Here is a 14,066-nt window from a genome sequence, read left to right as displayed (position 1 = left end):
AGCGAGTCCCACATTCTCCCCACTCCCCATGGGAGTGAGTCCCACATTCTCCCCACTCCCCGTGGGAGCGAGTCCCACATTCTCCCCGCCCCCTGTGGTAAAGAGGTTTGTCCTGAATTTCTGATTGGATTTCTGAGTGACTGTCATTTATCAATGGCCTCTAGTTCTAGATTTTCACAAACGGGAATGTTATGTATAAGACACATCCTCTCCAGCACTAATACACTTTCTCCCCTTTACCCCACAGCTTAACACTGGGAGGTCCATTTTATAATCTCTTCGCTGTCCTAACTCTTGTCTTTAACTCACTTGTTGCTTCGTACCAGCTTGTACTGATACAATCTAGAATCATAGAATCTTACAGTGCAGAAGGAGACCATTCGGCCCATCAAGTCTGCACAGATCACAATCCCATCGAAACCCTATCCAAAAGGAGTGGCAGGGTGGCACAGTGGTTGGCACTGCTGCTTCACAGTGCCAGGGACCTGGATTCGATTCCCAGCTTTGGTCACTGTCTGTGTGGAGTCTCCTCGTGTCTGCCTGGGTTTCCTCCAGGTGCTCTGGTTCCCTCCCACATTCTGGAAAACCTGCTGGTTAGGGTGCATTGACCCAAACAGGGCTGGACTGTGACGACTAGGGGGATTCCACAGTAACTTCATTGCACTGATAAAGTCAGTCTTACTTGTGACACTAATACGTAAATATTTAACCCACTTATAAGAACATAAGAAATAGGAGCAGGAGTAGGCCATCTGGCCCTTCGAGCCTGCCCCGCCATTCAATAAGATCATGGCTGATCTGTCGTGGCTCAGTTCCACTTTCCCGCCCTCTCCACATAACCACATAATCCCCTCTCTCATCAAAAACCCATCAACCCGCGTCTTAAAAATATTTAGCGAGGCAGCCTCCACCACTTCAATGGGCAGAGAATTCCAGAGATTCACCACCCTTTGAGTGAAGAAGTTCCTCCTCAACTCTGTTCTAAACCGCCTGCCCTTTATCTTGAGGCTGTGCCCCCTAGTCCTACTGTCCTTTCTGAGCGGGAAGAGTCTCTCCACCCCTATCCTATCCATCCCATTCATCATCTTATACGTCTCAATGAGATCTCCCCTCATTCTTCTAAACTCTAACGAGTACAAGCCTAATTTATTCAGCCTCTCTTCATAGCTCAACCCCCTCAACTCCGGTATCAGCCTAGTAAACCTCCTCTGCACTCCCTCCAAGGCCAAAATATCTTTGCGCAAGTGCGGCGCCCAAAACTGCACACAGTACTCCAGATGCGGCCTCACCAATGCCCTATACAGCCGCAGCAAGACCTCCCTACTTTTATATTCAATCCCCCTCGCGATGAAGGCCAGCATCCCATTCGCCTTCCTGACCACCTGCTGCACCTGCAAGCTGGGTTTTTGCGACTCATGCACAAGGACCCCGAGGTCCCTCTGCACCGTTGCCTGCTGCAGTTTTTCTCCACGTAAGTAATAATCCTTCCTACCATTATTCCTACCAAAGTGGACCACCTCGCACTTGCCAACAATAAATTCCATTTGCCATTTCCTGGCCCATTCGCCCAGCCTATCTCGATCCTTCTGCAGACTCTCCACACCCTCCGCACAATTTGCCTTTCCACCAATCTTGGTGTCATCAGCAAATTTCGACACCCTGCACTCGGTTCCCTCCTCCAGATCATCTATATAAATGGTAAATAGCTGAGGCCCCAGCACCGACCCCTGTGGCACTCCACTAGTCACCATCCGCCAATCCGAATAGCACCCACTGACCCCCACTCTCTGCCTCCTATTTGACAACCAGTCCTCTATCCACGCTAACACCCTACCCCCAACTCCATGTCCCCTTACCTTCTGCAATAACCTCTTGTGAGGCACCTTATCAAACACCTTCTTATTTACCTTGCTAATCTCCCGACCCTAAGGGGAAATTTAGCGTGGCCAATCAACCTAATCCGCACATTTTTGGACTGTGGGAGAAAACTGGATCACCCGGAGGAAACCCACGCAGACACCGGTAGAATGTGCAAACTCCACACAGACAGTGACCTGAGCATTGAACCCGGTCCCTGGTGCTATGAGGCAGCAGTGCTAACCCACTGTGCCACCCCAAATGTGACTAGTGACCTGGTAACACATCCCAAGGTGCTTTATAGGAAAGATTATCCTGTGCTAAGCCACATAAAGATTAATTCAGGCAGGTGATCAGAAACATGCACAGACAGGTGGGTTTTAAAGGATGAGGGAGAAATGGAGAGGTTTAGCACCTGGATGTAATATTCTCTCTAGAATCTGAATAAAGCACTATAAACTTTAATCTTTATCTCCTTTGAGTTAAATTCTACAGAGTCCAACAGTCTATTCACTTTGTCTATTACTAATCACAGACTGGGTGTCTGCCTTGTGGAATATTTTCACTCAGTCTACAAGTGCACCCCCCTGTCACTTGCCATTTCAGCGCAGTACCCTGCTCCCGTGGCCCACACCTCCATCCTTGGCCTGCTGTAATGTTCCAGTCAAGCCCAACACAAACTGGAGGATCAGCACCTCAACTTCCAAACAGGCACGGTATGGCCCTCCAGACCCAACATTGAGCTCAGTAACATTTTACTGGGATCTTTCTCCTCCACATTGATCCCTTTTTCTCTGAAATATCCTGAATTTTTTTTGTTCCCAATGCAAAAATCCCTCCCCCCCCCCCAAACTGGGCCAGCTGTTATTTGTCCTTAAGTTTTGCTTCATCTTTGTTGCAATCTCCCCCAGCTCCCACGATTCACTCTCCCAGCGATTCCACCCCCCCTTATCCACAATCACCACTGACCCACCTCTTTAGTTTTGAAGAAAGGCTCAGGGTGTGAGTTCTGTTTTCTCTTCCTGCTGGAATTGCTGAACGTTTCCCACTTTCTCTGTTCTTGTAAAGTTTGTTTTTGGCCACTCTGCTCTGATTGGCTGCCTTTAACACCCAGGGTGCTCCGACCCTGGGCTCCCTCTGGGCTTCGTGCTGAATAACTTCAACTCCATTCCTGGAGGATTCCCTGTCCACGGGGTTCTGACTTGTCCGGATTACATCCCAGCTGCTGCCACTGCGCCCGTTTACAAATCCCATCCGCCTCATTCCAGGGCTGATGGAATTCCCAGCCTGGGAATTATCTCCATCCAGCCTTATCTTCTGGGATGGCACAGGTCATGTCTGGGTCAGCAGAAGGGGTAGTATGGTGGCACAGTGGTTGGCGCTGCTGCCTCACACTTCCAGGGACCCCGGGTACAATTCTGGCCTCAGGTGACTGTCTGTGTGGAGTATGCATGCTCTCCCCATGTCTGCGTGGGTTTCCTCCAGGTGCTCCGGTTTCTTCCAAAGATGCGATTGGCCATGCTAAATTACCCCTCACTGTGCAAACATTAGGAGGATTAGCGGGCTAAATGATTAGGGTTACAGGGATGGGGGGGGGGGGTTGGGCCTGAATAAGATTCTCTGTCTGAGAGTCAGTACAGACTCAATGGGCTGAATGGCCTCCTTCTGCACCTTAGGGATGCTCTGATCTATTCTGTTCTATGTTTCACACTAACCAGACCCCGCCAGAAACCCTGCTTATCCTGACCGGAGGGTTTCCAGCTCTCGCTGTTCTGTTGTCACCAGTGTACGGTGTACCCTGAGGCGTCAAAGCTGTCTGTCTGAGAACTGAGTCAACGTGTTCCCTCGTTGATTGGACATTTCTGTGAGCCTGGATTTAACTACAACAACTGCCACAGTTCTGATAACTGGCCAAAATTGAATGCTGCACATTGCACATGGCTATTTGAGCAAGTTACTAAAGCACGGCAGAAATTCAGAAGGGAAGAGGCGTGTGGGAAGGAGGAGGATAGCAAGTAACAGTTTTGTGGTTGTAAGTTGCAAATTCTTTTGCTGGAGGTTTTGTTGTGAGATTCTGTAAATTAACCTCTTCGTCCTGCTACATTAGGAGAAACAATTGTCCAATTATTCAGTTTGTAGTATTTGTATAATTAATGATGATAAGAATTACCAAGGTCATGATTTGTTTTTAAAGCCAGGAGCTTCCCAATGAGAATTATTTTTATAAGGAGGGAGAATGAATTGCCTCTCGATTAGAAAAATGAACCTGCTTCCTTTCCCCTCAGTGAGGCCCTGATATTTGTGTCTGCGACTCCCCTTCTGTCTGTTAGGATTCAGTCCCGCACAAACAACTTAAACTCACCATTAAGGGCAGCCTGGATTATACCTCTGTCTTTAAAGGCAAATCATCAGTCAGTTCCCATAGCATCCTGCCCCCTTTCTGAACCATATTACAACTGAGAGTGGGATAGTCTGAAGCAGCCACTTGCTCCAGTTCCATTATCATTCACTCCTTCCCAATGCCGATTGATAGGTGACTTGACCAAGCTAAATTGCCTCTTGGTGTCCCAAGATGTTAGGTGGGGTTAGCAGGATAAATACTTAGGGTTACGGGGAACAGGTCTGGGTGGGACTGCCCTTTGTGTCAAGAGGATTACTTGGGGTTAGAGTGATAGTGCTTGATTGGGATTGTGGTGGGTGCAGACTCGATGGGCTGAATGGCCTCCTTCTGCACTGTACGCATTCTATGATTAACAGACTTGTCTCTGAATGTCAGGGGCCAAGACATTGCTCAGAATAAGATGGTGAATATTTGAAACAGAGAACAAAACAGAAAAGGAGGCATTCAGCCCATTGTCCCTCTGCTAACTCCTTCTTCCACCTTCCATTGGGCAAAAAATACAAAAGTCTGAAGTCACATACCAAACGACTCAAGAACAGCTTCTTCCCTGCTGTTGTCAGACTTTTGAATGGACCATATTAAGGTGATCTTTCTCTACACCCTAGCTGTGACTGTAACATTACATTCTGTACCCTCCCCTCTCCTTCTCCTTTATGTACTCTATGAATGGTATGCTTTATCCGTATAGTGTGCAAGAAACAATACATTTTACTGTATACCAACACATGCGATAATAATAAATCAAATCAATGAAAGAACTGACCAATAATTCCCATTCCCGACTAGTCTTTCCTATATCCCTGCAATTTTTACCAAAATATTTATCCAACTGCCTTTCAAAAATTGTTATTGAACCTGCTTCCAGTGTCCTTGAGGCAGTGTGTTCCAGATCACAACAACCCCAAAGATGTGCGGGTTAGGTTAATTGGCCATGCTAAAAAAGTTGCCCCTTAGTGTCCTGGGATGTGTAGGTTAGAGGGATTAGTGGGTGTAATATATAGGGATATGGGGGTAGGTCCTGGGTGGGATTGTGGTCGGTGCAGACTCGATGGGCTGAAGGGCCTCTTTCTGCACTGTAGGCTTCTATGTTCTATGGTTCTATGTTCTAACTCACTGCCAAAACCATTCTCTTCATGGTTTCCGCCCTTTTCCTTTTGCTAATTTGCTTCAGTTTGTGATTCTTGGTTACTGATCGCTCTGCCAGTGAAAACTACTCCCCCCACTCCTCCCCAGTCCATCAAAAACTCTCACTGTGATGAGGCTATTAAATTCCCACTCAACCCACATAGAGTGGGGAGCCGTTCAGTCTAAGAGTTCTACACCAATGGGCTGTAGAACTGTACAGTTTTGTTCCCATCTCAGTGGTGTCCCTAGTCTCATAATTTTATTTGGTTTATTGTCACAGGTATTGGTATACAATGAAAAGTGTTGTTTCTTGCATGCTATACAGACAAAGCATACCATTCATAGAGAATGATGTGGAGATGCTGGCGTTGGACTGGGGGTGGGCACAGTAAGAAGTCTCACAACACCAGGTTAAAGTCCAACAGGTTTATTTGGAATCACGAGCTTTCGGAGCGCTGCCCCTTCGTCAGGTGAGCGGCTGTCAAGAACTGTACCTTCCTCAGCACTCACCTGATGAAGGGGCAGCGCTCCGGAAGCTCGTGTTTCCAAATGAACCTGTTGGACTTTAACCTGGTGTTGTGAGACTCCTTACTGTTCATAGAGAAGGAGAAGGTGCAGAATGCAGTATTCTCGGCTATCCCACTGATAGACAAGTCTCACATTATCAGCATTACAATCTGACCCTCTCTCGATGTGGAAGTTAATACTTCAGTATTCTCATTTCAGTTTGCGTCATGTGATAAGCTTTGAGGCTGATGCAACATCTCTGTTTTGTTGCTATAGTTCCCTAATTTGATAAAACTAAAGGAAGATTGCCACAGTCTGTAACCGTTTAGCCACATTATCATCCACAAGTAACCCAGTCTGCTCTGAGTGCAGAACGTCAACGGCGAAACAACCACTCCATCAAACTCTCCGGGTGGAATCCCATTGGCTTAAAGATTCGGAGACATCGGAACCCCGGAGGCAGCCAATAACAGGCCACCGCCTGGAGCTCCATCCAATCAGGGAAGACGTGCAGACTCCATGGGTGTGAGGGCCAATCAGAGTGCTTGAAGCTGCGGGGTGCGGTGGGTGCTGCTGATGTATGTGGGAAACACAGGACTGCCTCAGAGCATGGAAACATGGCCAGGATGGCCACAGTGCGGACGGGGCAACTGTGTGTATCTCAGAGCCAGAGACTCTGGGGAACGAAGGGGGGAATTAAAGGCCTTTCTGCCCATATCCTGTCCCTCCTCCCACCCTGTTCTAGAGAGGCCACTTCCAGGTAACTGCTGCTTTCAGACCCAGCTGGGTGGGTGGAGGGAGGTGTGGGGGTGGGCGGTGGGGGGGGTGCAGGGGGGCTATCTGCTTGTCTAAAGATCCCAGCAGCATCACCAGTCTAAAGCCCAGGGGGCTGAGCTGTCACTGATTGGCTACCCACTGCTGATGAGCTGATCGTAGCCTCAGCAATGATGACCCCTCACTCGGACATTCCCCACCCTCCTACCGCCTGCAGGAGGTTGGTGAGATTCTGCCCTCATCACTGAGCTTGCAGCAGGAGAGAACTCTCCAGGAAAAAACTGAAAACCAACCTAAACACCGGGTTAACCTGACTGAATGTTTAAACCCGGTGTCTCCGGACCCTGGGAGAGCAGGGAGATTCCGGGTAGCTCCGGGCAATAACCTGGCAGTGTCCACAGAGCAGCTGAAGTCTCACAGACGGGCAAGGTGGGTGAGCACCAGGGACAGAGCTGGCATCTCAGCGTGGCACACTTGGTAGTGCCTGCTCCGTCTGGATGGACTGGGGAGAAGCTCCTTGCCGAGTGATGGAGCAAGTGGCAGAGTCTGCAGCTCTTGGCTCAGTGCCCTAGCGCTCAAACCAATCGAATGCCCACACTTCCCCCTGCCTCCTCCAGACTGAGTAAATCAAACCCTATTTCCCATGGGCTGGTGTTTGAGGGACAACATTCCACAATTCCATCCACTATTCCCCAAAAAATGAGCAATGTTGACTTTTGTAGAGAATAATTTAAGAGGTTCACGATGAAAGTGGCTCCATCAGACAGACCCTGTGGTGAAAAACAGTCACATCCATCAGACTGACACCTGTAAATAAACACTCACATACTGAAACACTTTTATAATAGTGTCACAGGGTCTGGGCATCGCTGGCTGGGCCAACATTTATTGCCCATATTTAATTGCCCCTCGAGAAGGTGGTGGTGAGCTGCCCTCTGGAACCTGCTGCAGTCCATGTGGTGTAGGTACACCCACCGTGCTGTTTGGGAGGGAGTTCCAGCCAGCACTATCACATTGACTGTTGTATAATTTAGTGGGGGGGCGGGGCTGTGATTATTCATCCATTTGAACAGGAGATCCTTCCACCCGAGAATAGTGAAAATTGATTGATTGAATTGGCCGAGGTACTGAGATAGGGATTGGCTTCCTCACTCTGAGGAAACAGGGCCAAAGATTGTTCAAAATAAAACAAAGAACATAGAAAAACCACAGCACAAACAGGCCCTTCGGCCCACAAATTTCACTGATCATATCCCTACCTACGAGGCCGACCTATAACCCTCAATCCTATTAGGTCATAAGAACATAAGAACATAAGAAATAGGAGCAGGAGTAGGCCATCTAGCCCTTCGAGCCTGCCCCGCCATTCAATAAGATCATGGCTGATCTGTCGTGGCTCAGTTCCACTTTCCCGCCCTCTCCCCATAACCCTTAATCCCCTCTCTCATCAAAAACCCATCAACCCGCGTCTTAAAAATATTTAGCGAGGCAGCCTCCACCACTTCAACGGGCAGAGAATTCCAGAGATTCACCACCCTTTGAGTGAAGAAGTTCCTCCTCAACTCCGTTCTAAACCGCCTCCCCTTTATCTTGAGGCTGTGCCCCCTAGTCCTACTGTCCTTTCTGAGCGGGAAGAGTCTCTCCACCTCTATCCTATCCATCCCATTCATCATCTTATACATCTCAATGAGATCTCCCCTCATTCTTCTAAACTCTAACGAGTACAAGCCTAGTTTATTCAGCCTCTCCTCATAGCTCAACCCCCTCAACTCCGGCATCAGCCTAGTAAACCTCCTCTACACTCCCTCCAGGGCCAAAATATCCTTGCGTAAGTACGGCGCCATGTACTCATCCAGAAGTCCAATAATTGGAATAAAATGATTCCAAGGTTCAGGCTTCTGTCCAAACTCCTTTGTATAATCACAAACATACAGCAGCACGGTGACACAGTGATTCACACTGCTGTCTCACAGTGCCAGGGTCCCGGGGCAGCACGGTGACACAGTGATTCACACTGCTGTCTCACAGTGCCAGGGTCCCGGGGCAGCACGGTGACACAGTGATTCACACTGCTGTCTCACAGTGCCAGGGTCCCGGGGCAGCACGGTGACACAGTGATTAGCACTGCTGTCTCACAGTGCCAGGGTCCCGGGGCAGCACGGTGACACAGTGATTAGCACTGCTGTCTCACAGTGCCAGGGTCCCGGGGCAGCACGGTGACACAGTGATTAGCACTGCTGTCTCACAGTGCCAGGGACCCGGGGCAACACGGTGACACAGTGATTAGCACTGCTGTCTCACAGCGCCAGGGACCCGGGGCAGCACGGTGACACAGTGATTCACACTGCTGTCTCACAGCGCCAGGGACCCGGGGCAGCACGGTGACACAGTGATTCACACTGCTGTCTCACAGCGCCAGGGACCCGGGGCAGCACGGTGACACAGTGATTCACACTGCTGTCTCACAGTGCCAGGGACCCGGGGCAGCACGGTGACACAGTGATTCACACTGCTGTCTCACAGTGCCAGGGACCCGGGGCAGCACGGTGACACAGTGATTCACACTGCTGTCTCACAGCGCCAGGGACCCGGGGCAGCACGGTGACACAGTGATTCACACTGCTGTCTCACAGTGCCAGGGACCCGGGGCAGCACGGTGACACAGTGATTCACACTGCTGTCTCACAGTGCCAGGGACCCGGGGCAGCACGGTGACACAGTGATTCACACTGCTGTCTCACAGCGCCAGGGACCCGGGGCAGCACGGTGACACAGTGATTCACACTGCTGTCTCACAGCGCCAGGGACCCGGGGCAGCACGGTGACACAGTGATTAGCACTGCTGTCTCACAGTGCCAGGGACCCGGGGCAGCACGGTGACACTGTGATTCACACTGCTGTCTCACAGTGCCAGGGACCCGGGGCAGCACGGTGACACTGTGATTCACACTGCTGTCTCACAGTGCCAGGTACCCGGGGCAGCACGGTGACACAGTGATTCACACTGCTGTCTCACAGTGCCAGGGACCCGGGGCAGCACGGTGACACTGTGATTCACACTGCTGTCTCACAGTGCCAGGTACCCGGGGCAGCACGGTGACACAGTGATTAGCACTGCTGTCTCACAGTGCCAGGGACCCGGGGCAGCACGGTGACACAGTGATTAGCACTGCTGTCTCACAGTGCCAGGTACCCGGGACAGCACGGTGACACAGTGATTAGCACTGCTGTCTCACAGTGCCAGGGACCCGGGGCAGCACGGTGACACAGTGATTCACACTGCTGTCTCACAGTGCCAGGGACCCGGGGCAGCACGGTGACACAGTGGTTAGCACTGCTGTCTCACAGTGCCAGGTACCCGGGGCAGCACGGTGACACAGTGATTAGCACTGCTGTCTCACAGTGCCAGGGACCCGGGGCAGCACGGTGACACAGTGATTAGCACTGCTGTCTCACAGTGCCAGGACCCGGGCAGCACGGTGACACAGTGATTCACACTGCTGTCTCACAGTGCCAGGGACCCGGGGCAGCACGGTGACACAGTGGTTAGCACTGCTGTCTCACAGTGCCAGGTACCCGGACAGCACGGTGACACAGTGATTAGCACTGCTGTCTCACAGTGCCAGGGACCCGGGCAGCACGGTGACACAGTGATTCACACTGCTGTCTCACAGTGCCAGGGACCCGGGGCAGCACGGTGACACAGTGGTTAGCACTGCTGTCTCACAGTGCCAGGGACCCGGGGCAGCACGGTGACAACAGTGATTCACACTGCTGTCTCACAGTGCCAGGGACCCGGGGCAGCACGGTGACACAGTGATTCACACTGCTGACTCACAGTGCCAGGGACCCGGGGCAGCACGGTGACACAGTGATTCACACTGCTGTCTCACAGTGCCAGGGACCCGGGGCAGCACGGTGACACAGTGATTCACACTGCTGTCTCCCAGTGCCAGGGACCCGGGGCAGCACGGTGACACAGTGATTCACACTGCTGTCTCACAGTGCCAGGGGCCCCGGGGCAGCACGGTGACACAGTGATTCACACTGCTGTCTCACAGTGCCAGGGACCCGGGGCAGCACGGTGACACAGTGATTCACACTGCTGTCTCACAGTGCCAGGGACCCGGGGCAGCACGGTGACACAGTGATTCACACTGCTGTCTCACAGTGCCAGGGACCCGGGGCAGCACGGTGACACAGTGATTCACACTGCTGTCTCACAGTGCCAGGGACACGGGGCAGCACGGTGACACAGTGATTCGCACTGCTGTCTCACAGTGCCAGGGACCCGGGGCAGCACGGTGACACAGTGATTCGCACTGCTGTCTCACAGCGCCAGGGACCCGGGGCAGCACGGTGACACAGTGATTAGCACTGCAGTCTCACAGTGCCAGGTACCCGGGACAGCACGGTGACACAGTGATTAGCACTGCTGTCTCACAGCGCCAGGTACCCGGGACAGCACGGTGACACAGTGATTAGCACTGCTGTCTCACAGCGCCAGGGACCCGGGACAGCACGGTGACACAGTGATTCACACTGCTGTCTCACAGTGCCAGGGACCCGGGGCAGCACGGTGACACAGTGATTAGCACTGCTGTCTCACAGTGCCAGGGACCCGGGGCAGCACGGTGACACAGTGATTAGCACTGCTGTCTCACAGTGCCAGGGACCCGGGGCAGCACGGTGACACAGTGATTCACACTGCTGCCTCACAGTGCCAGGGACCCGGGACAGCACGGTGACACAGTGATTCACACTGCTGTCTCACAGTGCCAGGGACCCGGGGCAGCACGGTGACACAGTGATTCACACTGCTGTCTCACAGTGCCAGGGACCCGGGCAGCACGGTGACACAGTGATTCAGACTGCTGTCTCACAGTGCCAGGGACCCGGGGCAGCACGGTGACACAGTGGTTAGCGCTGCTGTCTCACAGTGCCAGGGACCCGGGGCAGCACGGTGACACAGTGATTCACACTGCTGTCTCACAGTGCCAGGGACCCGGGGCAGCACGGTGACACAGTGATTCACACTGCTGTCTCACAGTGCCAGGGACCCGGGGCAGCACGGTGACACAGTGATTCACACTGCTGTCTCACAGTGCCAGGGACCCGGGGCAGCACGGTGACACAGTGATTCACACTGCTGTCTCACAGCGCCAGGGACCCGGGGCAGCACGGTGACACAGTGATTCACACTGCTGTCTCACAGTGCCAGGGACCCGGGGCAGCACGGTGACACAGTGATTCACACTGCTGTCTCACAGTGCCAGGGACCCGGGGCAGCACGGTGACACAGTGATTCAGACTGCTGTCTCACAGTGCCAGGGACCCGGGGCAGCACGGTGACACAGTGATTCAGACTGCTGTCTCACAGTGCCAGGGACCCGGGGCAGCACGGTGACACAGTGATTCAGACTGCTGTCTCACAGTGCCAGGGACCCGGGGCAGCACGGTGACACAGTGATTCAGACTGCTGTCTCACAGTGCCAGGGACCCGGGGCAGCACGGTGACACAGTGATTCAGACTGCTGTCTCACAGTGCCAGGGACCCGGGGCAGCACGGTGACACAGTGATTCACACTGCTGTCTCACAGTGCCAGGGACCCGGGGCAGCACGGTGACACAGTGATTCACACTGCTGTCTCACAGTGCCAGGGACCCGGGGCAGCACGGTGACACAGTGATTAGCACTGCTGTCTCACAGTGCCAGGGACCCGGGGCAGCACGGTGACACAGTGATTCACACTGCTGTCTCACAGTGCCAGGGACCCGGGGCAGCACGGTGACACAGTGATTCACACTGCTGTCTCACAGTGCCAGGGACCCGGGGCAGCACGGTGACACAGTGATTCACACTGCTGTCTCACAGTGCCAGGGACCCGGGGCAGCACGGTGACACACTGATTCACACTGCTGTCTCACAGTGCCAGGGACCCGGGGCAGCACGGTGACACAGTGGTTCACACTGCTGTCTCACAGCGCCAGGGACCCGGGGCAGCACGGTGACACAGTGATTCACACTGCTGTCTCACAGCGCCAGGGGCCCGGGGCAGCACGGTGACACAGTGATTAGCACTGCTGTCTCACAGCGCCAGGGACCCGGGGCAGCACGGTGACACAGTGATTAGCACTGCTGTCTCACAGTGCCAGGGACCCGGGGCAGCACGGTGACACAGTGATTCACACTGCTGTCTCACAGCGCCAGGGGCCCGGGGCAGCACGGTGACACAGTGATTAGCACTGCTGTCTCACAGTGCCAGGGACCCGGGGCAGCACGGTGACACAGTGATTCACACTGCTGTCTCACAGCGCCAGGGGCCCGGGGCAGCACGGTGACACAGTGATTCACACTGCTGTCTCACAGCGCCAGGGACCCGGGGCAGCACGGTGACACAGTGATTCACACTGCTGTCTCACAGCGCCAGGGACCCGGGGCAGCACGGTGACACAGTGATTAGCACTGCTGTCTCACAGTGCCAGGGACCCGGGGCAGCACGGTGACACAGTGATTAGCACTGCTGTCTCACAGTGCCAGGGACCCGGGGCAGCACGGTGACACAGTGATTCACACTGCTGTCTCACAGCGCCAGGGACCCGGGGCAGCACGGTGACACAGTGATTCGCACTGCTGTCTCACAGTGCCAGGGACCCGGGGCAGCACGGTGACACAGTGATTAGCACTGCTGTCTCACAGCGCCAGGGGCCCGGGGCAGCACGGTGACACAGTGATTCACACTGCTGTCTCACAGTGCCAGGGACCCGGGGCAGCACGGTGACACAGTGATTCACACTGCTGTCTCACAGCGCCAGGGACCCGGGGCAGCACGGTGACACAGTGATTCACACTGCTGTCTCACAGCGCCAGGGACCCGGGGCAGCACGGTGACACAGTGATTAGCACTGCTGTCTCACAGTGCCAGGGACCCGGGGCAGCACGGTGACACAGTGATTAGCACTGCTGTCTCACAGTGCCAGGGACCCGGGGCAGCACGGTGACACAGTGATTAGCACTGCTGTCTCACAGCGCCAGGGACATGGGTTCAATTCTGGCCTTGGGTCACTGTCTGTGCGGAGTCTGCCCATCCTCCCCGTGTCTGCGTGGGTTTTCTCCGGGTGCTCCAGTTTCCTCCCACACTTTAAGGATGTGTAGGTTAGGTGGATTGGCCACGCTAAATTGCTCCTAATGTCCGGGGGATTAGCAGGATAAATATGAGGGTTTGTGGGAATAGGGACTGGGTGGGATTGCGGTGGGTGCAGACCTGATGGGCCGAATGGCCTCCTTCTGCACTGTAGGGATTGTCTGGATCTCTATAAAATATTTCATTTCACAAACTGGGCAACTAACAGAATATTTGTGACTTTTCCTTTGTTTTGAAACATGTTCCTCGATTGATTG

This window comes from Carcharhinus amblyrhynchos, chromosome 12 (genome assembly GCF_965287045.1).
Source record: "Carcharhinus amblyrhynchos chromosome 12, sCarAmb.v2.hapA, whole genome shotgun sequence".
Classification (NCBI taxonomy): Eukaryota; Metazoa; Chordata; class Chondrichthyes; order Carcharhiniformes; family Carcharhinidae; genus Carcharhinus; species Carcharhinus amblyrhynchos.
The sequence above is the reverse complement of the archived record's forward strand: the minus strand, read 5'-3'. Positions refer to the sequence as shown.